General features: G+C 42.2%; 1 long non-coding RNA gene and 1 pseudogene across 3 annotated transcripts; one reads left to right on the top strand and one right to left on the bottom strand.

Annotated features, from left to right (window-relative positions):
* Positions 1 to 42: 42 nt before the first annotated feature.
* Positions 43 to 24,926, bottom strand: LOC311140149 (cytosolic endo-beta-N-acetylglucosaminidase-like; annotated as a pseudogene). The gene is made up of 12 exons (XR_014615234.1): positions 24,737 to 24,926; positions 24,208 to 24,287; positions 16,072 to 16,211; positions 15,027 to 15,175; positions 14,589 to 14,760; positions 14,125 to 14,231; positions 13,673 to 13,784; positions 9,692 to 9,876; positions 9,448 to 9,590; positions 8,975 to 9,074; positions 5,842 to 5,953; positions 43 to 445 (listed from the first exon to the last, which is right to left on the bottom strand). The product of XR_014615234.1 is annotated as a cytosolic endo-beta-N-acetylglucosaminidase-like (transcript).
* On the top strand, positions 20,570 to 21,620 carry LOC311104898. 2 transcript variants are annotated; one of them, XR_014610194.1, is made up of 2 exons: positions 20,570 to 21,238; positions 21,370 to 21,620. It is a non-coding gene; the product is annotated as an uncharacterized lncRNA (long non-coding RNA). The 2 variants fall into 2 exon arrangements; XR_014610195.1 differs by having other exon boundaries at positions 21,352 to 21,620.
* Positions 24,927 to 25,730: the final 804 nt, after the last annotated feature.

Below are 25,730 nucleotides of genomic sequence, written 5' to 3'. Positions count from 1 at the left end.
GCATTATATAGGGAACAGGGTGCCATTTGGGGCAGCCAAATGTTGCTACCCTTCTAGTCTCTTATGATTGGTCCGATCTCTCCTCAGTATAACTGAGACTCCTCCTCCCCCAGTGGGACTCAGGAACACGGAACCCCTCCCGGGACACGGGTTCCACCACCAGTTCTAGAAGACCCGGAGGTTCCGGAACTGCCAGCTCAGTCACCCGGAACAAGGGGGAGTAGGCTCGGCCAATCAGGGCCAGCCTGCCAGATGGGATCCGGGGGTCTGGACCCCTCACCCGGCGCCAGTACACCAGGAAGTGGCGTACGAGCTGGGCAGGGTAGCGCCAGCGCAGGGTGGTGTTGAGGTGAAGTTTATCAGCGCCCCTCAGCCACACCACGTCATAGACACACACACTCTGGACTGGGAGGGGAGGAACGGAGAGGGACTCAGCATCCAGGATCTAGGGGGGGAGGGAGGACAAAAGAGGGGTAGAGACAAAGACAGACTGCTTATAAGAAACACGGATACACAAATCAGTCACTTACAAATGATTGAGATGTACAAACAGTTATACTGAACAAAAATATAAACGCAAAATGAAACTGGAGTGGTGTAAAACTCGCCGTCATTGGACTCTGGAGCGGTGGAAACGCGTTCTCTGGAGTGATGAATCACGCTTCACCATCTGGCAGTCCGACGGGCGAATCTGGGTTTGGCGGATGACAGGAGAACGCTACCTGCCCCAATGCATAGTGCTAACTGTAAAGTTTGGTGGAGGAGGAAAAATGGTCTGGGGTTGTTTTTCATAGTTCGGGCTAGGCCCCTTAGTTCCAGTGAAGGGAAATCTTAACACTACAGCATACAATGACATTCTAGATGATTCTGTGCTTCCAACTTTGTGGCAACAGTTTGGGGAAGCCCCTTTCCTGTTTCAGCATGACAATGCCCCCGTGCACAAAGCAAGGTCCAAACAGAAATGGTCTGACGAGATCGGTGTGGAAGAACTTGACTGGCCTGCACAGAGCCCTGACCTCAACCCCCATCGAACACCATTGGGATGAATTGGAACGCCGACTGCGAGACAGGCCTAATTGCCCAACATCAGTGTCTGACCTCACTAATGCGCTTGTGGCTGAATGGAAGCAAGTCCCTGCAGCAATGTTCCATCATCTAGTGGAAAGCCTTCCCAGAAGAGTGGAGGCTGTTATAGCAGCAAAGGGGGGACCAACTCAATATTAATGTCCATGATTTTGGAATGAGATGTTTGACGAGCAGGTGTCCACATACTTTTGGTCATGTACTGTATCTTGACAGGCTGTATCATCTAATTTGATAACATCAGTGCATTTGTTACGATAATAATCCATATAAAGTACAGTAATTTGTTCAATTAGAGGCACGTGTGTAAGTGAAACTATTATTAAAACACCATAAAAGACTGAGATAATGGGAAATCCAACCAGAGATGGCTGATCTTGCTCTGTTTGAGGATCTGGCACACGCTGCATTTTGCAGAGAGTGCATTTTTAGAGACAGGTGGGACTTTTTTGCAGAAAGTACAGATTGGCTCATCAGATATCGTTTCCTAAAACCAATCTTATAGGATCTTTGAGAGGATTTAAGACCTACTTTAGAAAGGCACACATGCCATTCCGGTGCACATCCAGGTGCTATGCCGATCGGCATCTCCCAGCCCTCGATGAGCCGACGTTTTGGATGCAATCATCAGCTAAACAAACAGGTTGAAGTCGAGGGGTTTCTTTGCCATCAGGGTTCCCAAATATGAACAGAGAACTAGACCACATCGCCATAAAAACACCATTCCAAAACTAATTCAACTACTGTATGTGAACAGAAAAGGTTTCCACTCTTAATGAGCAGGTGATCGGTAATGTGATGATCAAGGCTTCCAGTCTTAATGAGCAGCTGATAGGTAATGTGATGATCAAGGCTTCCACCCTTAATGAGCAGGTGACAGGTCATGTGATGATCAATGCTTCCACTCTTAATGAGCAGGTGACAGGTCATGTGATGATCAAGGCTTCCACTCTTAATGAGCAGGTGATAGGTCATGTGATGATCAAGGCTTCCAGTCTTAATGTGCAGGTGACAGGTCATGTAATTATCAAGGCTTCCACTCTTAATGAGCAGGTGATGTAATGATCAAGGCTTCCAGTCTTAATGTGCAAGTGACAGGTCATGTGATGATCAAGACTTCCAGTCTTAATGAGCAGGTGATAGGTCATGTGATGATCAAGGCTTCCACTCTTAATGAGCAGGTGATAGGTCATGTGATGATCAAGGCTTCCACTCTTAATGAGCAGGTGATAGGTAATGTGATGATCAAGGCTTCCAGTCTTAATGAGCAGGTGATGTGATGATCAAGGCTTCCATTCTTAATGAGCAGGTGATGTGATGATCAAGGCTTCCAGTCTTAATGTGCAAGTGACAGGTCATGTGATGATCAAGGCTTCCAGTCTTAATGAGCAGGTGATAGGTCATGTGATGATCAAGGCTTCCACTCTTAATGAGCAGGTGACAGGTCATGTGATGATCAAGGCTTCCACTCTTAATGAGCAGGTGATAGGTCATGTGATGATCAAGGCTTCCACTCTTAATGAGCAGGTGACAGGTCATGTGATGATCAAGGCTTCCACTCTTAATGAGCAGGTGATAGGTCATGTGATGATCAAGGCTTCCAGTCTTAATGTGCAGGTGACAGGTCATGTAATGATCAAGGCTTCCACTCTTAATGAGAAGGTGATAGGTCATGTGATGATCAAGGCTTCCAGTCTTAATGAGCAGGTGATGTGATGATCAAGGCTTCCATTCTTAATGTGCAAGTGACAGGTCATGTGATGATCAAGGCTTCCACTCTTAATGAGCAGGTGATAGGTCATGTGATGATCAAGGCTTCCACTCTTAATGAGCAGGTGATAGGTAATGTGATGATCAAGGCTTCCAGTCTTAATGAGCAGGTGATGTGATGATCAAGGCTTCCATTCTTAATGAGCAGGTGATGTGATGATCAAGGCTTCCAGTCTTAATGTGCAGGTGACAGGTCATGTAATGATCAAGGCTTCCACTCTTAATGAGCAGGTGATGTAATGATCAAGGCTTCCAGTCTTAATGTGCAAGTGACAGGTCATGTGATGATAAAGGCTTCCAGTCTTAATGAGCAGGTGATAGGTCATGTGATGATCAAGGCTTCCACTCTTAATGAGCAGGTGATGTGATGATCAAGGCTTCCACTCTTAATGAGCAGGTGATGTGATGATCAAGGCTTCCACTCTTAATGTGCAAGTGACAGGTCATGTGATGATCAAGGCTTCCACTCTTAATGTGCAAGTGACAGGTCATGTGATGATCAAGGCTTCCAGTCTTAATGAGCAGGTGATAGGTCATGTGATGATCAAGGCTTCCACTCTTAATGAGCAGGTGATAGGTAATGTGATGATCAAGGCTTCCATTCTTAATGAGCAGGTGATGTGATGATCAAGGCTTCCACTCTTAATGAGCAGGTGACAGGTCATGTGATGATCAAGGCTTCCACTCTTAATGAGCAGGTGATAGGTCATGTGATGATCAAGGCTTCCAGTCTTAATGTGCAGGTGACAGGTCATGTAATGATCAAGGCTTCCACTCTTAATGAGAAGGTGATAGGTCATGTGATGATCAAGGCTTCCAGTCTTAATGAGCAGGTGATGTGATGATCAAGGCTTCCATTCTTAATGTGCAAGTGACAGGTCATGTGATGATCAAGGCTTCCACTCTTAATGAGCAGGTGATAGGTCATGTGATGATCAAGGCTTCCACTCTTAATGAGCAGGTGATAGGTAATGTGATGATCAAGGCTTCCAGTCTTAATGAGCAGGTGATGTGATGATCAAGGCTTCCATTCTTAATGAGCAGGTGATGTGATGATCAAGGCTTCCAGTCTTAATGTGCAGGTGACAGGTCATGTAATGATCAAGGCTTCCACTCTTAATGAGCAGGTGATGTAATGATCAAGGCTTCCAGTCTTAATGTGCAAGTGACAGGTCATGTGATGATAAAGGCTTCCAGTCTTAATGAGCAGGTGATAGGTCATGTGATGATCAAGGCTTCCACTCTTAATGAGCAGGTGATGTGATGATCAAGGCTTCCACTCTTAATGAGCAGGTGATGTGATGATCAAGGCTTCCACTCTTAATGTGCAAGTGACAGGTCATGTGATGATCAAGGCTTCCACTCTTAATGTGCAAGTGACAGGTCATGTGATGATCAAGGCTTCCAGTCTTAATGAGCAGGTGATAGGTCATGTGATGATCAAGGCTTCCACTCTTAATGAGCAGGTGATAGGTAATGTGATGATCAAGGCTTCCATTCTTAATGAGCAGGTGATGTGATGATCAAGGCTTCCACTCTTAATGAGCAGGTGATGTGATGATCAAGGCTTCCAGTCTTAATGTGCAAGTGACAGGTCATGTGATGATCAAGGCTTCCAGTCTTAATGAGCAGGTGATAGGTCATGTGATGATCAAGGCTTCCATTCTTAATGAGCAGGTGATGTGATGATCAAGGCTTCCACTCTTAATGAGCAGGTGATGTGATGATCAAGGCTTCCAGTCTTAATGTGCAAGTGACAGGTCATGTGATGATCAAGGCTTCCAGTCTTAATGAGCAGGTGATAGGTAATGTGATGATCAAGGTTTCCAGTCTTAATGAGCAGGTGATAGGTAATGTGATGATCAAGGTTTCCAGTCTTAATGAGCAGGTGATAGGTAATGTGATGATCAAGGTTTCCAGTCTTAATGAGCAGGTGATAGGTAATGTGATGATCAAGGCTTCCAGTCTTAATGAGCAGGTGATAGGTAATGTGATGATCAAGGCTTCCAGTCTTAATGAGCAGGTGATAGGTAATGTGATGATCAAGACTTCTATTCTTAATGAGCAGGTGATGATGATCAAGGCTTCCATTCTTAATGAGTAGGTGATGTGATGATCAAGGCTTCCAGTCTTAATGAGCAGGTGATGTGATGATCAAGGCTTCCATTCTTAATGAGCAGGTGATGTGATGATCAAGGCTTCCAGTCTTAATGAGCAGGTGACAGGTCATGTGATGATCAAGGCTTCCACTCTTAATGTGCAGGTGACAGGTCATGTGATGATCAAAAGATGCTGCTGAATGTGGTGGCCAGGTGGAACTCACGACTCGTTCATTCTGCAGAACAACAGTGTTGGCCAACACGCTTACAGGTGGGAGCTGTTGAGGATGTATGGCTTATTGGTGTATGTTGCCTAGCTACTCATTTGAAGTATATTTGCCGTTGCTAAAGCAACTTGAATTGTCCTAATGGTCCTCTCTTCGTAGCTATGTTTTCATTTTTACAGGTCAAACCACAACTGAGCCCAATAAAACATTTTGGTTGTACTCAACCTCGTGACACTAGGCACCTCTAGTTCAGTCTCTGGTTGTGTCGTTATATTTTATGGTACAGTGTTGTATATTCCCCATGGGCTTTAAAGGGATGATTTTGACCATAGGAGCGTTTTGAAATGCGAATAGCCAAGGTCATGCACGAGCACTGAGGCTGATAACAATTGGTATTTATCAATGGTTAATTGGTATTTATCAACGGTTCATTGGTATTGATCAACGGTTCATTGGTATTGATCAACGGTGTGCTATGACGCTCATAGGATTGTTTGATAAATCACACTTTTCCAATGCGTACGAACATTCTAAATTCCCTTCATAAGTAGCATTTTAGAATAGTTTTTACGCAATATTGATAGATGAGGGCCCAGGTCTAAGAGTCTGGGACAGATATGATTCTGTTGATGGGTAATTCTATGGTAAGGTGTCTCTCTCACCATAATCTCTCCGACCCGGCATTTGAAGGGTGTGTTCTGATCTCCGCCATCACGCAGCACGTTCACACACACATCCCTCAGAGCACAGTCCTGCAGCTCCAACTGGGAACACCTGCACACACACGTTATTACTACAGTATTACTAGCCTATATCAGACACACGTTATTACTACAGTATTATTAGCCTATATCAGACACACGTTATTACTACAGTATTACTAGCCTATATCACACACGTTATTACTACAGTATTACTAGCCTATATCACACACGTTATTACTACAGTATTACTAGCCTATATCAGACACACGTTATTACTACAGTATTACTAGCCTATATCAGACACACGTTATTACTACAGTATTACTAGCCTATATCAGACACACGTTATTACTACAGTATTACTAGCCCATATCAGACACACGTTATTACTACAGTATTACTAGCCTATATCAGACACACGTTATTACTACAGTATTACTAGCCTATATCACACACGTTATTACTACAGTATTACTAGCCTATATCACACACGTTATTACTACAGTATTACTAACCTATATCACACGTTATTACTACAGTATTACTAGCCTATATCAGACACATGTTATTACTACAGTATTACTAGCCTATATCAGACACATGTTATTACTACAGTATTACTAGCCTATATCAGACACACGTTATTACTACAGTACTACTAGCCTATATCAGACACATGTTATTACTACAGTATTACTAGCCTATATCACACACGTTATTACTACAGTATTACTAGCCTATATCAGACACATGTTATTACTAGCCTATATCAGACACACGTTATTACTACAGTATTACTAGCCTATATCAGACACACGTTATTACTACAGTACTACTAGCCTATATCACACACATTATTACTACAGTACTACTAGCCTATATCACACACATTATTACTACAGTATTACTAGACTATTTCACACACGTTATTACTACAGTATTACTAGTCTATATCACATGTTATTATTACAGTATTACTAACCTATATCACACGTTATTACTACAGTATTACTAGCCTATATCAGACACACGTTACTACTACAGTATTACTAGCCTATATCAGACACATTATTACTACAGTATTACTAGACTATTTCACACACGTTATTACTACAGTATTACTAGTCTATATCACATGTTATTATTACAGTATTACTAACCTATATCACACGTTATTACTACAGTATTACTAGCCTATATCAGACACACGTTACTACTACAGTATTACTAGCCTATATCAGACACACGTTACTACTACAGTATTACTAGCCTATATCAGACACACATTATTACTAAAGTATTACTAACCTATATCACACGTTATTACTAACCTATATCACACGTTATTACTACAGTATTACTTGCCTGTATCAGACACATGTTATTACTACAGTATTACTAGCCTATCAGACACATGTTATTACTAGCCTATATCACACACGTTACTACTACAGTATTACTAGCCTATATCACACACATTACTACTACAGTATTACTAGCCTATCAGACACACGTTACTACAGTATTACTAGCCTATATCAGACACATGTTACTACAGTATTACTAGCCTATCAGACACAGGTTACTACAGTATTACTAGCCTATATCAGACCCACATTGCTACAGTATTACTAGCCTATATCACACACGTTACTACTACAGTATTACTAGCCTATATCACACACGTTACTACTACAGTATTACTAGCCTATATCGCACACGTTATTACTAAAGTACTACTAGCCTATATCACACACGTTACTACTACAGTATTACTAGCCTATATCACACACGTTACTACTACAGTATTACTAGCCTATATCGCACACGTTATTACTAAAGTACTACTAGCCTATATCACACACGTTACTACTAAAGTATTACTAGCCTATATCAGACGTTACTACTACAGTATTACTAGCCTATATCACACGTTACTATTACAGTATTACTAGCCTATATCACACGTTACTACTACAGTATTACTAGCCTATATCAGAGGTTACTACTACAGTATTACTAGCCTATATCACACGTTACTACTACAGTATTACTAGCCTATATCGCACACGTTATTACTAAAGTACTACTAGCCTATATCACACACGTTACTACTACAGTATTACTAGCCTATATCAGAGGTTACTACTACAGTATTACTAGCCTATATCACACGTTACTACTACAGTATTACTAGCCTATATCAGACACACGTTATTACTACAGTATTACTAGCCTATATCAGACACACGTTACTACTACAGTATTACTAGCCTATATCAGACACACGTTATTACTACAGTATTACTAGCCTATATCAGACGTTACTACTACAGTATTACTAGCCTATATCACACGTTACTACTACAGTATTACTAGCCTATATCAGACGTTACTACTACAGTATTACTAGCCTATATCAGACGTTACTACTACAGTATTACTAGCCTATATCAGACGTTACTACTACAGTATTACTAGCCTATATCACACGTTACTACTACAGTATTACTAGCCTATATCACACGTTACTACTACAGTATTACTAGCCTATATCAGACACACGTTATTACTACAGTATTACTAGCCTATATCAGACACACGTTATTACTGCAGTATTACTAGCCTATCAGACACATGTTATTACTACAGTATTACTAGCCTATATCACACACGTTACTACTACAGTATTACTAGCCTATCAGACACACGTTACTACAGTATTACTAGCCTATATCAGACACATGTTACTACAGTATTACTAGCCTATATCAGACACAGGTTACTACAGTATTACTAGCCTATATCAGACCCACGTTGCTACAGTATTACTAGCCTATATCACACACGTTATTACTACAGTATTACTAGCCTATATCACACACGTTATTACTACAGTATTACTAGCCTATATCAGACACACGTTATTACTACAGTATTACTAGCCTATATCAGACACACGTTATTACTACAGTATTACTAGCCTATCACACATTCCTCAGAGCACAGCCCTGCATCGCCAACACACACACTTTTGACCACACACACACACACCACACCCAACACACACACACACCAGAGGTCTTCTTACCTGACAGTCCATCCGTCTGGGTTCCACTGTCCACAGCTCTGAGAGAACTGTCTCACCAACGGGTGGTCCTCTGTTAAAGCAGCAGGCTCAATACTGCTGGCTACAAACACACACACACACATCAATAATAATACAACACATTACAACTTGTGTGTGTGTGTAGCCAGCAGTGTTGTGTGATATGACTAACTCATTAGGTACATCCTGAACTGTGTGTGTGTGATGACTGACTTACTAGGTATATCAAACTGTGTGTGTGTGATGACTGACTCACTAGGTATATCCTCAACTGTGTGTGTGTGATATGACTGACTCACTAGGTATATCCTCAACTGTGTGTGATATGACTGACCTCACTAGGTATATCCTCAACTGTGTGTGTGATGACTGACTCACTAGGTATATCCTCAACTGTGTGTGTATGACTGACTCACTAGGTATATCCTCAACTGTGTGTGATATGACTGACTCACTAGGTATATCCTGAACACCACTGTGTGTGCAGAGTTTAGCGTCAGTAGTCTTTAACTCCAGAGAGACAGTGACCCCAGGAGACGGCTTATAGATCAGAGACACAAAGACCCTGGAGGATAGAGGTACCTGGAGAGAAAATATCCTGGGAGGGGAGGGGGAGAGAGAGAAGGGCCATAGCATTTGAGTCCTCAAAGCTGTAAGAGGAATATACTAGCCGTCATGAACACACACACACTCCCCTACCTGGCGCAGACTTTGGTCAGCATGGAGGGTATGAGTCCCTCTACGAGCAGAGAGCTGCCCCCGCTCCAGGCATCTTCAGGGCAGCCCTGGGTCCTCAGCCAGCCCTCCCCCTCCAGGTTCTCTCTGTAGTATAGGGGTTGCAGCTCCTGGGCATCCAGGTTGAACCAGCTACGATCCACCTCACGCTACACAACGCAGCAGACAGACACACAAACAGGACAGGTCAGAGGGTAGCTCTGTTAACCATGGTTACCTGCAAGGAAACACGTGCCGTCATCATTGCTTTGCACAAAAAGGGCTTCACAGACAAGGATATTGCTGCGAGTAAGATTGCACCTAAATCAACCATTTATCGGATCATCAAGAACTTCAAGGAGAGAGGTTCAATTGTTGTGAAGGCGGCGTCAGGGCGCCCAAGAAAGTCCAGCAAGCGCCAGGACCGTCTCCTAAAGTTGATTCAGCTGCGGGATCGGGGCACCACCAGTGCAGAGCTTGCTCAGGAATGGCAGCAGGCAGGTGTGAGTGCATCTGCACGCACAGTGAGGCAAAGACTTTTGGAGGATGGCCTGGTGTCAAGAAGGGCAGCAAAGAAGCCACTTCTCTCCAGGAAAAACATCAGGGACAGACTGATATTCTGCAAAAGGTACAGGGATTGGACTGCTGAGGACTGAGGTAAAGTCATTTTCTCTGATGAATCCCCTTTCCGATTGTTTGGGGCATCCGGAAAACACCTTGTCCGGAGAAGACAAGGTGAGCGCTACCATCAGTCCTGTGTCATGTCAACAGTAAAGCATCCTGAGACCATTAATGTGTGTGGTTGCTTCTCAGCCAAGGGAGTGGGCTCACTCACAATTTTGCCTAAGAACACAGCCATGAATAAAGAATGGTACCAACATATCCTCAGAGAGCAACTTCTCCCAACCATCCAAGAACAGTTTGGTGACGACCAATGCCTTTTCCAGCATGATGGAGCACCTTGCTATAAGACAAAAGTGATAACTAAGTGGCTCGGGGAACAAAAAATCGAAATTGTTGGTCCATGGCCAGGAAACTCCCCAGACCTTAATCCCATTGAGAACGTGTGGTCGATCCTCAAGAGGCGGGTGGACAAACAAAAACACACAAATTCGGACAAACTCCAAGCATTGATTATGCAAGAATGGGCTGCCATCAGTCAGGATGTGGCCCAGAAAATAATTGACAGCATGCCAGGGCGAATTGCAGAGGTCTTGAAAAAGAAGGGTCAACACTGCAAATATTGACTCTTTGCATAAACTTAATGTAATTGTCAATAAAAGCATTTGACACTTATGGAATGCTTGTAATTATACTTCAGTATACCATAGTAACATCTGACAAAAATATCTCATAACACTGAAGCAGCGAACTTTGTGAAGACCAATACTTGTGTTATTCTCAACTTTTGACCACGACTATAGTGTGGCGGTCATGGAATTTTGGATGACAATAATTGGGCAGCCAAATGACTGGTCTCCGTAACAACAAAACATTTTTAGGGACTCACATTTTCTCCCTACCTCCTCTCCTAACTGCATGTGCTGCCATAGGTGTCCCCATTCAAGTCAATTATGGCATAATGGGTGGACTGGCAGCCATTGCGAGTGTACCCATAGGAGCAAAGCAGGAAGTAAAAGCAGGAAGTGTACCCATCAATATGTGCTGTGATTTGTTGATTCAAATCAACTGACATTACAAAAAATACATTCCATTGCATGAGCCACATCAGTTAGCAGCATTTGAATAACATTTCTACATTATCATGGGAAGTATTGCATCACAATACCCAGGCAGCCAAGGCGGGGGCAATTTTATGAATATTCATGGTTTCGACAGAACCCATCGGGTGATTGGTTGAGCCTTCTTGAGTGCGTGCCATCACTATGAACCCTTACCAATACATGACGGCCAATTTCTCTTGCCTCGGATCTGAAACCAGTAGTAACCACCAACTTCAATGACAGTTAACATCAAATTAAAATACGAATTTGACATTCCTGCGCCCACAATAACGTTGTCGCCGAGGAGGGCTTGCTAGCTAGCTACAGAGTTTGATTAATATCAGTCGTTTTCTTATAAAACAGCTCAGCTCGCTAGCGAAATGCTAATTCGCTATGTTTGCTAGACTCAGGAGGTCATGGGGACATAGGCTTCAGCCAGGAGCAAGCGGGTTAGATATGATTCCACCCCATGGGCAACAACAACTGGCTACTAGTTTGTTTTCAGCCAAATATGTTCAACTCATGGCTAGTTTATCCAGTGACCACCACATTTAGAAGGATAGCTACTGACTGAAATGTAGCTAGCATTCTGGCTCACACTGGACATGCAGTAGCCAACTACTTAGTTAGCTAGCTAATCGTGGATGCCAAAATACACAGCTCTCTAGACTTGGGAACTCACGGGCATACAGGCTACCTAGAAATGATTCCACCAAGAGCAACTATAACTGGCGACTAGGTCATTTTCAGACAAATATTTTCAACTTAGTTTATCCACTGACAAGCGCATTTAGGAGGATAGCTAATTACTTAACTGTAGCTAGCTTGATCACTGACCAGACCAGGCAGTAGCCACTAACTAATCGTGGACGCATTACCTACTATTGATTGCATGCATGCTCTTCAATCGAACGCTGCTGGCACCCGCCCACCCGACTAGAATCACTACTCTCGACGGGTCTGACCTAGAGTATGTGGACAACTACAAATACCTAGGTGTCTGGTTAGACTGTAAACTCTCCTTCCAGACTCACATTAAGAATCTCCAATCCAAAGTTAAATCTAGAATCGGCTTCCTATTTCGCAACAAAGCCTCCTTCACTCATGCTGCCAAACATGCCCTCGTAAAACTGACTATCCTACCGATCCTTGACTTCGGCGATGTCATTTACAAAATAGCCTTCAACACTCTACTCAGCAAATTGGATGTAGTCTATCACAGTGCCATCCGTTTTGTCTCCAAAGCCCCATACACTACCCACCACTGTGACCTGTACGCTCTTGTTGGCTGGTCCTCACTACATGTTCGTCGTCAAACCCATTATATTATATTCTTTGATAGGTTTCGGTTAACTTGCTCATATCAAGCAATGCAAACAGACCGTTTGTGGAAAGGTAAAAATAACAATTAGTGGGCTCGTTTTTTTTGAATGATCGGACAGTGAAACTAAAATAGATTGGTAGCTAGCTGGTGAGGCTTTCATTTATTTCCCAATTAATTTGGTGATCAAGCTGAAGCGGGGTTTGACAAGTCATTTGGTCGGTGCTAACTGCTCATGCCGGTGGCGCTAGCTAGCCAAACAGACGGCTCTGTAGAACATCTGTGTGACGTCACACACTCAATAAGGCTCAACCAATCACCCGAAGGGTTCTATGTCGACACTCATGAATAGTCATGAAATTTCGTGAACCCATTAGTTTACCAGTCAAATTGCCAACTTCAGAGGTTCCAAGCCTATTATATTCATTGTTTGCTACAACACTTTGCAGATTTCAGCAAGGGGCAACAAAGTTTCATCACGTTGTCAACAGTCCATGTTATCGCAGAAAACATACTCGACCTCACGAATGCCCGGTCGTCACATCTTCAGTCACGCTTCTTCAACGGTTATGACAGTTATTTTATTTTCATGACTGTCTTCATCCGTAACCGTCGGTTACATAGTATTTGTGCCTGCCCTAGTTGTTACCCAAATGGTGGGTAGACTTGGGACCCCATAGTGGGTTATGGTCATGCTACTGGGCCATGGCTTAAGAGACTATTTTGGAGGGTCACATTAAAGTTCTATAGGCTTAAGGTGGGACAGTGTTCAAAATGTTTTGGGAACTAGGGATGTAGACCTGGTGAAAGGGGATAGGAGGATTTGATAATAGGTCCTGCTGTCTCTCTATAGAGTTTGTGCTCTCTCTCACTCTCACACTCTCACACACTCTCTCTCACAGTCTCTCTCTCTCCTCGTACCTGTCCCCTCCAGTAGAGGCTGGTCCCAGCACCCTGGCAGAAGGAGGAGATGAAAGGGAGGGGCGACGAGGGCCGGTGGACATACAGGAAGTCAGACAGCAGAGACCAGAACCTGCACACAGGAAACAGGATGTGACATTGTAGGATATGACATAGGAGGGTCACTTTCGACTGTGGCTATGCTACGTGTGGTATGAGTGAGCGCTTTATAAGATAGAAAATAATGTCTATTTTATTGTCTTATTCGACAGGGTCCAGGGAACATGTATAACAAACACTGCACCAGATTGTTGCTACATACCTTATTCTCATCTGCAGTCCTTAGATAGATAGCATCACTTTATATTTCCCAAAGGCACTTAAGGTGTGGCGTTCGATATAAAATCACACAAAATCCCCAAAACAACCACAGCACTACATTACACAGTAGAAGCAGTAGAAGTTAATCTCACTTGTCCTGTTCCTTCCTGAAGTCAGTCTTGTCTGGGATGGTCTCGTACACCCAGCCTGGAGCAAAGATGGCCGTAGAGAAGTCATGTTTACGAATCAGCTCCAGAGCCTGAAGGGGGGGGGAGAGAGAGACAGAGACAGAGACACAGAGAGCAAGAGAGAGACACAGAGAGCAACAGAGTGTGTAATGTTTACTGTTAATTTTTGTTTATTTCACTTTTGTTTACTATCTACTTCACTTGCTTTGGCAATGTTAACATACATTTCCCATGCTAATAAAGCCCTTAAATTGAGAGAGACAGAGAGCGAGAGAGAGATGTTTCTATATTGTTACACACACACACCACCATAATAAACCACTTCTATATGAAGATACACACACATACCTGTGACTAAGCACTGACACACACCCCACCATCTCCAGACCATCTCCAGACCCTCCCCCTCCTACCCTCCCAGTTCTAACCTTATTAGTCTACAGCTTCCCTCCCACCACCTCTCCCCTGGCGAACACGTCCACCCCAACAAAGATGTCCGCCAGACGGCCCTGAGCAGCTGAGTAGACCTTCATTCTCTCCAGGCTCTGCTCTGTCCAGTTATAGTTGGTGAAGATACCATCACACGCTGAGAAAAACACTCTGAGGGGAGGGAGGGAGGGAGGGAGGGGGAGGGAGGGAGGGAGGGAGAGGGGAGGGAGGGAGGGGGAGGGAGAGGAGAGGAGAGGGGAGGGAGGGAGGGATGTATAAAAGATCTCCTTATCTTCCCTATCCACATTCTCTCCCCCCTCCCTCCCTCCCTCCCTCCCTCCCTCCCTCCTCTTCTCTTCTCCCTCTCCCCTCTCTTCTCTCCTCCCTCTCTTCTCTCCTCCCTCTTCTCTCCCCCCTCTCCTCTCCTCTCCACCTACCTGTTGGATGGGTTGAGTTCATTCTGCCATTTGAGCTGTCCGTTCTCCAGGACAGAGTCATACCAGAGGACCATACTACCAGGGACTCTCTCGTGCATCTGGTCAGTCAGGTAACGTAGAAACAGAGGAGTGTTCTTCACAGCAGTCTCCTATTACACGGGAGGAGATGGAGGGTAGAGTACATACATGTTATCAATCATCAGTGTCTCCCAAATGGCACCCTGTCTCCTAGTGCACTACTTTAGACCAGGCCCCATAGGGCTGCACTATGGTCAATGTATTCATAGCACAGCAGTAGACGTCAGTATAATTAAGCAATAAGGCCTGAGGGGGTGTGGTATATGGCCATTATACCACGGCTAAGGGCTGTTCTTACGCACGACGCATTGCGGAGTGGCTGGATACAGCCATTAGCCGTGGTATATTGGTCATATACCACAAACCCCCGAGGTGCCTTATTGCTATTATAAACTGGTTACCAACGTAATCAGAGCAGTAAAAATAAATGTTTTGTCATACCCGTGGTATACAGGCTGATATACCACAGATGTCAGCCAATCAGCATTCAGGGCTCGAACCACCCAGTTTATAATATAGATTAGCAAATAACAGAGGACTATATGCCTAAAGGAGACATTCTGGGTCCAGCACACCGTGCAGACAACTGATAAGCTAATTATTGCTGTATCGGCCATATTGCTTAAACCTATACACTCCTTTCAGAAGTAAACAAGTGCCTGCAGGTGTAGAGGTGTAAAGACTATGGCTGTGTCCCAAATGGCACCGTATTCCCTATATAGTGCACTACTTATAGGGAATATAGTGCCATTTTTCGACGCACCCAATAACAAACTGTATAGTGAAACCAACGTGTCTATAGCATAGCAACAGACGAGTTTAGTATGGCTCCCGAGTGGCGCAGTGGTCTAAGGCACTGCATCTCAGTGCTTGAACCCCCTGGTTCAATTCCAGGCTGTATCACAACCGGCCGTGATTGGGAGTCCCATAGGGCGGCGCACAATTGGCCCAGCGTCGGCGTGCTGGCCAGAGAAGGCTCCCGATCGGCCAGGGGCACCGTCGCCACGTTAAAGGGGTTGGCCTCGCTGCGTTTCCACGACAGCAGCTCCTCCAGGGACTGAAGGCCGGAGCTGATTGGCTCAGTGGTATCCGGGTCGTAATGCTTAGCTGTAAGGGAAAGATACAGATTGGTCCGTTCTTTGTGCTTTAGGTAACATTTTGAGTTTTCACTGAATATGGGCTCCCGAGTGGCGCAGCGGTCTAAGGCACTGCATCTCAGTGCTTGAGGCGTCACTACAGACCCTCTGGTTCGATTCCAGGCTGTATCACAACTGGCCGTGATTGGGAGTCCCATAGGGCGGCGCATAATTGGCCCAGCGTCGTCCGGGTTTGGCCGGTGTAGGCCGTCATTGTAAATAAGAATTTGTTCTTAACTGACTTGCCTAGTTAAATAAAGGTACAATTAAATAAATAAATATGGTTAACTACTGTGTCTTCAGGTCTGCCTGGAGACCAAACAACTGGGTGGGCTGAATGAACAAGGCCAGAGTGTTAGAACTATTTCATCATTCACTGTCCTGTCATTTCCTAAGGATGAAAACCCTTCTGAAATCCAGAGGCTCTGTACCGTTATACAGTCTATTCTCTGTACCAACCTGGCAGAGATGAGGCGCCATACTTGATGAACACTTCTCAACTCAACTGGCTGATCCAAGCAAGACTCCAAACTGGTGAAATAGGAATGACAAATACATTTAGAATGTACAGTACCATACAATACAGTACAGTACCATAGAATACAGTACCATACAGGTCCTGTGGTCCTCTGTAGCTCAGCTGGTAGAGCACGGCGCTTGTAACGCCAAGGTAGTGGGTTCAATCCCCGGGACCACCCATACACAAAAATGTATGCACACATGACTGTAAGTCGCTTTGGATAAAAGCGTCTGCTAAATGGCATTTAATTAATTTAATAATACAGAGACCATGTGTGAAGCCAAGCATGGATTTAAAAAACAGTACTGTATTCCTTTTGATAATTGTATTTATCATTGCATTTATTCTAGCTGCTGTAAAAAGTGGGTTGTGTGCTCTGTGAACTTAAAACAACCCTACTTATCAGCAGCCCAGAGCAAGGCCTACACAACCTGCGAAGTGGCAGCTGTCAAAAAGGTTACCCGCTGCTTTCTGTTTTTAACCACTTTTTTTTATTTTTGAGGGGGGGGGGTGGATCAGCTTAATATTGCAGATAGATTGTATCTTCTATCAATGTAATTGTCTGCATCACTTCCAATCCCCCATGTTTTTTTTAATTTTTAATTTTATTTATTTTTTTATATATATATTCCCCTTTATTACTTTTCAACCCCACCATCCTTTCCCTACTTGGAGTAAATTAGTGAACAACAATGCCCAGGCCTCTACTTCCGGTCTATACTTACTATCTACACCTTATGGACAGAGTTAATTTTACAATAATTCTATTATATATATATATATATATATATATATTTTTTTTTTTATTAATTTTTTGCTCCTGAACTTCTTCTACTCTCAACCTCTCCGATCATTTTCATGATGTCCATCCGGTTTGCTTCTAAATGCCATATCTTTCTAACTGTGCTCTTTCCCAAAAGCTCCCAACATACAACCTATATACTTATTATGGACACAGTATGCTTACATTATTAGCTATCTTTGTTATTATTTGTTGTTATTTGTTATTAGTCCCATCCTTCAACTCTATTCAATACCTCCCATCTATCTCTTAACACCATCCATATAGGATTTCTATTTGCCATATATATTTCAACCGTACTGTGATGTTTTACAAAAGTTCTGAACCTTTCTATTCTCATTGCTTCTACAGATTGTGAATTAAAAATAAACATTTTTGCTAAAAGTATTATTATATTATTGATTGATTGACTATGACTTTTCAGATCACCCAGTAATGCTATCTGCAAGGTTAGTTCCAGGTAAATATTGCAATCCTTTAGCCATTCCTGGACCTGTGTCCAAAAACAAGCTACAAATGGACAGAACCAAAACAAATGATCTAATGATTCTGTCTCTTCACAGCAAAATCTGCAGAGCTGGGAAGATTGTATCCCCCATATAAATAACATTCTATTGGTAGCAAGAATTTTATATAATAATTTAAATTGAAAGATTCAAATTTTTGAATCCGGTGTCGTTTTGCGTGTCAGTTCATAAACACTATGCCATGGGATCGGTACGTCAAAGATCTCTTCCCAACTATTTTGCAATCTATATGGGACGGCTGTCAATCCTTTGGTCCTTAAGTGAAACTGATATACTTTTTTATTTAACACAGTTTTCCTTAACCAATTATGTTCTTTAATGCAAGGCCGACAGACAAGTTCCTTACTTTCTCCCCCTTCAACTTTCCTCTTCCACTTTTGCGGTAAGGCTGCAATTATTTGGTTGTAATTTTGGGTAGAGCAGACATTTCCATATGTTTTTGTTAGCTGCATGTGCGACATAACTCCACCAGTCCTACCAATGATATCATTTACGAAGATTATACCTTTTTTAAACATTCTGTCAAAAAATAAAGGTTTTTTGTCAATTAGTATATTTGAATTTAACCACAATATTTGTTGCATTATTTGTTCTGTCGTTTCTGGAGGATTAAATTGAAATTGCAACCAACTTTCTATGGCTTGTTTTAGAAATAGTGACATTTGGGAGATTATTTCCTTTTCAAATAACTGAAAGTGAGAGGTTGTAATCTGAATAAAGGGAAAAAGGCCTTTCTTGAACAGTGGGTGAGACAATCTTACTAATTTGCTTGAGAACCAGTTCGGATTTAAGTATAACTTTTGGATGACTGAAGATTTTAGTGATAGGTCTAATGCTTTAATATTTAATAATTTCTGTCCTCCGAATTCATATTCATTATATAAATATGCTATTTGAATTTTGTCTGGCTTGCCGTTCCAAATAAAATTGAATATTTTTTTCTCATATAATTTAAAAAACTGTTTGCTAGGCGTAGGCAAGACCATAAGCAAATAGGTAAACTTGGATAATACTAAAGAGTTAATCAGGGTGATTTTTCCACAAATTGACAGGTATTTTCCTTTCCATGGTAGTAAGATCTTATCTATTTTTGCTAACTTTCTATTAAAATGTATTGAAGTGAGATCATTTATTTCCTTTGGGATATGTATTCCGAGTATATCCACATCACCATCAGACCATTTTATTGGTAAACTACATGGTAATGTAAAAATTGTATTTTTTAGTGATCCAATACGTAATATAGTACATTTGTCATAATTTGGTTTTAATCCAGAGAGGTTAGAAAATGTATCTAGATCCTCTATGAGGCTGTGGAGGGATTCTAGTTGTGGATCTAAAAGAAAACATGAATCATCTGCGTACAATGACACCTTTGTTTTTAAGCCCTGTATTTCTAATCCCCTGATATTATTGTTGGATCTGATTTTAATAGCTAACATCTCGATGGCCATAATAAATAGATATGCCGATAGTGGACAACCTTGTTTCACTCCTCTTGACAGTTTAAAACTTTCTGAGAAATAGCCATTATTTACTATTTTACACCTAGGGTTACTATACATGATTTTGACCCATTTTATAAGAGATTCTCCAAAATTGAAATGCTCCAGGCATTTATATATAAACCCCAGTCGAACTTTATCAAATGCCTTTTCGAAGTCTGCTATGAATAGCAGGCCTGGTTTCCCATATTTTCCATAGTGTTCTATTGTTTCCAATACTTGCCTTATATTATCTCCAATGTATCTTCCATGTAAAAAACCTGTCTGATTAGAATGAATAATATCCGACAATACCTTTTTAATTCTATGCGCTATACATTTTGCTAGGATTTTTGCATCACAACACTGAAGTGTAAGGGGCCTCCAATTTTGTAAATGGACTGGATCTTTATATTTTCCACTTGTATCCTGTTTCAGTAATAATGAGATCAGGGCCCGTATCCTTAAAGATTCTGAGAATCCTCTCAGAGAGCTCCTAACTTAACCTAAAAATTCCTTGCCAGGAGTTTTAGCTTAGAAGTGATTCCAGAACATTTTCAGTGAACTCTGAGCCAGGAATGGATGAAAAATCCTATCTTAGTGAGGAGGTGTGGTTGACCCCGTTGCTAGGTATGAGTCATCATTTCAAAAGCCGTGATTGGTTGATCCTACAAGTTTGATGAAAATGAACTTTTGGTGATAATGAGCAAAGGATGTACCCTCAAATCAATAAACATAATTATACACTCTAATCTTATGCAGACTATAATTGTAAATAATATTTCACATTCAAGAAAATATCTGGAAAATGAATAGTAAGCTGTAGGGGTTATAGCCTAACATTAGAATCTAAAATATGTGAAAACTTAAGCTCATTACACCCTGTTCAAATAATGATTTGTGTCTCATTTGCTCATATTAATATCCTAGCTGGCATAGTTTGTACTTTCACTTCCATATGGACCCCATTGAAAACAAGATGGCCTATCTCAAGGGGCTGTCCTTAATGAAGTAGAAATTGCAACGTTACAACTCAGTGTGAACTTAACGAGGGTAACACAGCTCAGCTTTTAACAATGTCTGTGATTGCTGGCTGGTCTATTTATGAAGGCTTGTTAACAAATATCCTACAAACACAGAAAATGGAGAAAAAAAGGAATCGCAAGCCGAACTGGACTGAGGAGCAAGGTTTGTTGCTGGCCCAGTTGGTGAACGAACATAAAGGTATGTTACGAGGAAAATTTGGCCCAACTGTCACTAGCCAAGGCAAGAGGCGCGCCTGGGACACAATATCCCAAACAATCAATGCCTCTTTTCCACTGGTGGTGCGGACAGGCGACGATTGTGAGAAAAGGTGGTATGTGCTGCAGTCCAAGGCAAAAGATGAGATTGCAGCACACAAGCGGGAATCCTCACTCACAGGTGAGCAAAATACTATGGCCTACCACATAATCTGGCAATTTGCTCCTGCTGGCAAAGTTAATTTACATGCCTAAGTACTGTGTTCATTGACTGTTTCTTTCTAGGGGGTGGACCACCTGCAAAGCGGCTGTCCCAGGTGGCCGACACTGTCTTTCAAGTCCTGGGACACTCTGAGGTCAGTGTCACCGGGCTGCCAACAGGCATTGACACGTCAATGATGCAGGCCCTTGAAATGCAGCAAAGGTAGGACACAGGGTTATTCATATCAACAGTGTTTATTCATTGCAGAAGCCATTTCATGTGTTATCCATGCTCATTGTATTAAATTAATTTAATCAAAACAATAATTAAACTAGGCCTATGTATTTCTGTAGCATGGAGCCATCACAAGAACCGGGCCCATCAAGTTTGCCGCCTGAACCATCTGCAGCTGCTACTCAGGATAGCCCGGCGGATCAAACACCATTCCCATCCGCAGCACCTGCTCCGTCAGCATCCCTGCAGGAGAGAAGATTGCAACTCACAATTGATGTGTTTGAACAACAAAAAAAAGTCCTTTCCCTTCAGGAGGAGTACTACCGCCTTAAAATTGAACACCTAAAAAATAAACCATTTAGAGATTGTGTTCTGTGTCTTGCATTTAACAGTTGCAGGTGATGTGCAGTAAAACTGTGGTAGTTCTTAATACCATCACAAGTTCTCAAATGACATGGGGCTACAGCTTGCCTGAAATGTAAATTTGTGAAGTTTGCCCTGTAAGGCAGTCCACTCTGGGCTAGGTTCCCCTGTGGAATGTGAATATCTTCTTCACCACCATCCTCATCGTTGTCTCCATCCTCATCCTCATCGCCATCCTCCAGAGGTTCTGCAATCTGTCTAACCTTGCAAATATTGTGTAATATTGCACAGGCTATGATGAGTTTGCTGACTTTTTCAGGCCTCAGCCGCACCTCTCCGTGGAGAACATGAAAGCGCCTCTTAAGCTGGCCTATGCCACGCTCCACCACCGCTCTTGTTGTCTTGTGGGCCCTACAATAGAATACAGACCTTTAATTATTTGATGGAAATATTGCACTACTTGGATGCTCTAACATATTGCTTGCATTTCATTTCCATGATTTTTGTATTGTTTGGCTTACCTGTTATAGTTTAGTTGGGGCCCTTGGCGTGGCTGGAGGTAAGGTGTAAGGAGCCATGGTTTGCATGGGTAGCCACTGTCCCCTAACAAGTGGCAATTAGCTGCCACATAGCGTCTCTCAAAAAGCTGTCTGATGCCACTCTCGGAGAGCATTCTCGCATCATGTGTGGAGCCTGGCCATTTAGCCACAATGTCCAAAATCTTCCAGGCCGCATTGAACACTATTTGCACATTGATGCTGTGGAAATTCTTCCTGTTAACAAAGACAGCCTCGTCCTCTGATGGCGCAATTATTCTCACATGTGTTCCATCAATTACACCCACAACGCCAGGGAATCCTGCAATGTCCATAAATGCCCTTTTATGTGTGTGTAAAGTGCGGGCATCCAGCGGGAATGAAACAAATTGTGTCACAATATTAGGTTGTGACAAAGCTGTCAGTGTTTGGGTGATGACTCTGCTGACGGAGGATTGGGACAGACCCAAGTCATCACTGCTGCATTGTTGCATTTTCCCTGTTGCCAAATACCTCAGGGTTGTGATTACTTTCTTCTCCGGTGTAATAGCGTTGTGGCGTCGAGTTGGTGAAGTAATTGCATCTCTAAGGAGATCCACCACAAACATGATTCCTGCACGATCCAATCTGTAGCGTCTCAATAATTCCCTGTCATCCAGTGTTTGCAGGACATCTCTCCTGCCTCCTCTGTTGGCCATTTTGTGCAGCTGCTTAGGGTAACTCCTAAGCCACTAAAAGTCCTCTTCCCTGCTCTTAGCAGATCTCGCCTTAGGAGCCCTTTTAAGCGCTAGGACTCTTGAGGAATAGCTTTTATATTAACTGGGATTTTCGTGTCACTTTTAGGGGAAATTCTAAGAAAACGTCATGCCTCTGAGAATTTTCTTAGAATTTGGCCGCTAGGAGCCACTTTTTGCACAAAAATTCTTTAGAGATACGGGCCCAGACCTTCTTCTTGAGTGTCAGATAATCTACCATTTACATAGGAGTGGTTAAAACATGCTCTTAACGGTCCTCTTAGTATATCAAAAAAGGTTTGGTATACCTCGACTGGTATGCCATCCAACCCTGGAGTTTTCCCAGACTTAAAGTCTTTAATTGCATCCAGAAGTTCCTCCTCTGTAATTTCACCTTCACATGAGTCTTTCTGTGTGGCTGTTAATTTGACATTATCAATAGAAAAAAAATCTCTACAATTAGCTTCAGTTAGAGGAGATGGAGGCGACTGAAAAGAAAACATATGCTTAAAGTACTTTGTTTCTTCCTTCAAAATATCATTTGGTGAATTATGGGTGACTCAATTGTAACCAGTTTCATTAAGTTCTTTTTGGTAGCATTCCTATGTTGAAGATTAAAAAATAATTTTGTGCATTTTTCCCCATATTCCATCCAGTTTGCTTTATTTTTATAATATATTACACTTGATCTTTCTTGAATAAGTTTCTCCATTTCCTTTTGTTTTTCCTCTAATTTATTCTGAGCCTCTATGTTACAGTTTTTATTGCCATCTATCTGTTCTGTTAGACTTTCTATTTCCTTTCTTAGTATAAACTCTTTTGACCTAAATTGCTTTTGTTTTCGAGATGAGTACTGAATTGCATGGCCTCTAAAGGCACATTTAAAGGTGTCCCATACAATAAGGGGATTCGCTGTACCTATGTTATGTTGGAAAAAGTCAGTTATAAATTCCTTTGTTCTAATTATAAATAAATTATCATCCAATAGGCTTTGATAAAATTTCCAATATCCTCGCCCACGTGGAAATTCAGTAAGAGTAATGTATATGCCTATTATATGATGGTCCGACCGCATTCTGTCCCCTATCAACACTTTTTTTTACTTTTGGTGCCAACGAGAATGAGATAAGAAAGAATTCCCACGGGGGGCCAGTATAAAAAAAATATGTATTCACTAACTGTAAGTCGCTCTGGATAAGAGCGTCTGCTAAATGACTAAAATGTCAAATGTAAGTCAAGACCTGTCCTGTCATTTCCTAAGGATGAAAACCCTTCTGAAATCCAGAGGCTCTGTACCGTTATACAGTCTATTCTCTGTACCAACCTGGCAGAGATGAGGCGCCATACTTGATGACTTCATGAACACTTCTCAACTCAACTGGCTGATCCAAGCAAGACTCCAAACTGGTGAAATAGGAATGACAAATACATTTAGAATGTACAGTACCATACAATACAGTACAGTACCATAGAATACAGTACCATACAGGTCCTGTGGTCCTCTGTAGCTCAGCTGGTAGAGCACGGCGCTTGTAACGCCAAGGTAGTGGGTTCAATCCCCGGGACCACCCATACACAAAAATGTATGCACACATGACTGTAAGTCGCTTTGGATAAAAGCGTCTGCTAAATGGCATTTAATTAATTTAATAATACAGAGACCATGTGTGAAGCCAAGCATGGATTTAAAAAACAGTACCGTATTCCTTTTGATAATTGTATTTATCATTGCATTTATTCTAGCTGCTGTAAAAAGTGGGTTGTGTGCTCTGTGAACTTAAAACAACCCTACTTATCAGCAGCCCAGAGCAAGGCCTACACAACCTGCGAAGTGGCAGCTGTCAAAAGGTTACCCGCTGCTTTCCGTTTTTAACAACTTGCTCCCGATCTGATCCTCTCCTTCTTCTCTCTTTCTCCTCCGCAAAGACCCATCCTCCTTATGCTCAGTAGTCAATGCACCGTCCATGGTGAGAAATATGAATTAGAAGTCTATGAATGCATGGAAGACAAACAGGTATCAATGGCAGAATTTTGCATTCCTCAGGTTCGGGACAGAGTGCAAAATAAACATTTCTTTGTTCACTGCGATTGGCTGCAGTTCTGGTGACGTTCAAAAGCGTGTGCTTCGGCCGACGAATGAGAGCTGAGATGCGGCGATCACGTAGAATGTGTTTTTTACTACGTCTGTCAGTCGTCGTGCTGTTGGACAGAAAACCCGGCATGGATTCTTGGCTCTGGTGGATTTTTGACCTCATACCGGCCACTAGATGGCAATATAAAACCACTTGTCAGGCTGAATTGCCAGTGATTCAAAAGGTAATGTAAACACTGAGTGTACAAAACATTACGAACACCTTCCTAATATTGAGTTGCACCTCCCCTTTTGGCCTCAGAACAGCCTCAATTCGTTGGGGCATGGACTCTACAAGGTGTCGAAAGCGTTCCACATGGATGCTGGCCAATATTGTGGGCCTCATAATAACCCTCATCATCACTAGTGGTTGCCTGTGTAATTAAAGATGATCTCTTGGGTGTTCCTAATCAGTCTAGCTGGGGAGTGTAGGCCACTAGTCACAGCTATTAACTATTTATAAACTAGGAATTAACTAACTAGCATAGCTAACTATCCATCTTTAATTTAGGACAGATGCTTTGATCAGATTAGATTAGAGAGCTTAATAGTCGCATGTATAGGGTTGAAGATGTAATTGCAAGGTACAGTGACAATCTTAAACTCTGAGGTCCAACGATGCTGGTCGAAGTGAAATAAAATTGATAATAATAGAGATAAATTAAATAGAGATAAAATCTATACATATTTGGTACATTTACATGAACATTTTAGTC

Source organism: Coregonus lavaretus, assembly GCF_964263955.1.
Source record: "Coregonus lavaretus genome assembly, chromosome: 2".
NCBI classification, from domain to species: Eukaryota; Metazoa; Chordata; class Actinopteri; order Salmoniformes; family Salmonidae; genus Coregonus; species Coregonus lavaretus.
This window is presented reverse-complemented; position numbering and strand designations above follow the sequence as displayed.